This window comes from Arachis stenosperma, chromosome 5, assembly GCF_014773155.1.
Source record: "Arachis stenosperma cultivar V10309 chromosome 5, arast.V10309.gnm1.PFL2, whole genome shotgun sequence".
Classification (NCBI taxonomy): domain Eukaryota; kingdom Viridiplantae; phylum Streptophyta; class Magnoliopsida; order Fabales; family Fabaceae; genus Arachis; species Arachis stenosperma.
In genome coordinates, this window is record NC_080381.1 from 86592849 (window position 1) to 86594444 (window position 1596).

General features: G+C 41.3%; 1 non-coding gene across 1 annotated transcript; it reads right to left on the reverse strand.

The window, feature by feature from the left end:
- Window positions 1–491: 491 nt before the first annotated feature.
- On the reverse strand, window positions 492–599 carry LOC130932279 (small nucleolar RNA R71). Its single transcript, XR_009067436.1, has one exon. It is a non-coding gene; the product is annotated as a small nucleolar RNA R71 (small nucleolar RNA).
- Between the last annotated feature and the right edge of the window lie 997 nt (window positions 600–1596).

Below are 1596 nucleotides of genomic sequence, written 5' to 3' on the forward strand. Positions count from 1 at the left end.
CTGAAAGGACTCTGAAGAAGAAGTTTAGAGAAGCTAAAGCACAACAATCCAAAGAAAACCTTACATAGAATCTTGAAAAAGAGAGAGACATGGCCGAACCCAATAACAATAGTGGAGGCGCAAGGAGGATGCTTGGTGATTATACTACACCTACTTCCAAGTTTGATGGAAGAAGCATCTCAATCCCTGCCGTTGGAGCAAACAATTTTGAGCTGAAACCTCCACTAGTTGCTCTAATGCAACAAAACTGCAAGTTCTATGGACTTCCATCAGAAGATCCCTACCAGTTTTTAACTGATTTCTTGCAGATTTGTGAGACTGTTAAGACTAATGGAGTAGATCTTGAAGTCTACAGGCTCATGCTTTTCCCTTTTGCAGTAAGAGACAGAGATAGAACATGGTTGGACTCACAACCTAAAGATAGCCTGGACTCTTAGGATAAGCTGGTCACGGCCTTCTTGGCTAAGTTCTTTCCCCCTCAAAAGCTGAACAAGCTTAGAGTGGATGTTCAGACCTTTAAACAAAAAGATGGTGAATCCCTCTATGAAGCTTGGGAAAGATACAAGCAGATGACCAAAAGGTGTCCTTCTGACATGCTTTTAGAGTGGACCATTTTGGATATATTCTATTATGGTCTATCTGAGTTCTCTAAGAAGTCACTAGATTATTCTGCAGGTGGATCCATTCACCTAAAGAAAACGCTTGCAGAAGCTCAAGAACTCATTGACATGGTTGCAAATAACCAATTCATGTACACTTTTGAGAAGAATTCTGTGAGTAATGGATGCCTCAGAGGAAGGGAGTTCTTGAAATTGATGCTCTGAACAAAATGTTGGCTCAGCAAGTCAACATGATTTCTCAAAGTCTAAATGGATGGCAAAATGCATCCAACAGTACTAAAGAGGCATTTTCTGAAGAAGAAGCTTATGATCCTGAGAACCCTGCAATGGCAGAGGTGAATTACATGGGTGAACCCTATGGGAACACCTATAATTCTACATGGAGAAATCATCCAAACTTCTCATGGAAGGATCAATAAAAGCCCCAACAAGGCTTTAATAATGGTGGAAGAAATAGGCTTAGCAATAACAAGCCTTTTCCATCATCTTCTCAGCAACAGACAGAGCATTCTGAGCAGAGCTCCTCTAGCTTAGCAAACATAGTCTCTGATCTGTCTAAGGCCACTTTAAGTTTCAAGAGTGAAACAAGGTCATCCATCAGAAATTTGGAGGCACAAGTGGGCCAGCTGAGTAAGAAAATCATTGAAACTCCTCCTAGTACTCTCCCAAGAAATACTGAAGAGAATCCAAAAAGAGAGTGCAAGGCCATTGACATAATCAAAATGGCCGAACCTAGAGAGGATGGGGAGGACGTGAATCCCAATGAGAAAGACCTCATGGGACGTCTCCCAGACAAGAAGGATTTCCCTATTGAGGACCTAAAGGAATCTGAGGCTCATATAGAGACCATAGATATTCCTTTAAACCTCCTTCTGCCATTCATGAGCTTTAAAAACTATTCTTCCTCTGAAGATGATGAAGATGTAACTGGAGAGCAAGTTGCTGAATATCTAGGAGCTATCATGAAGCTGAATGC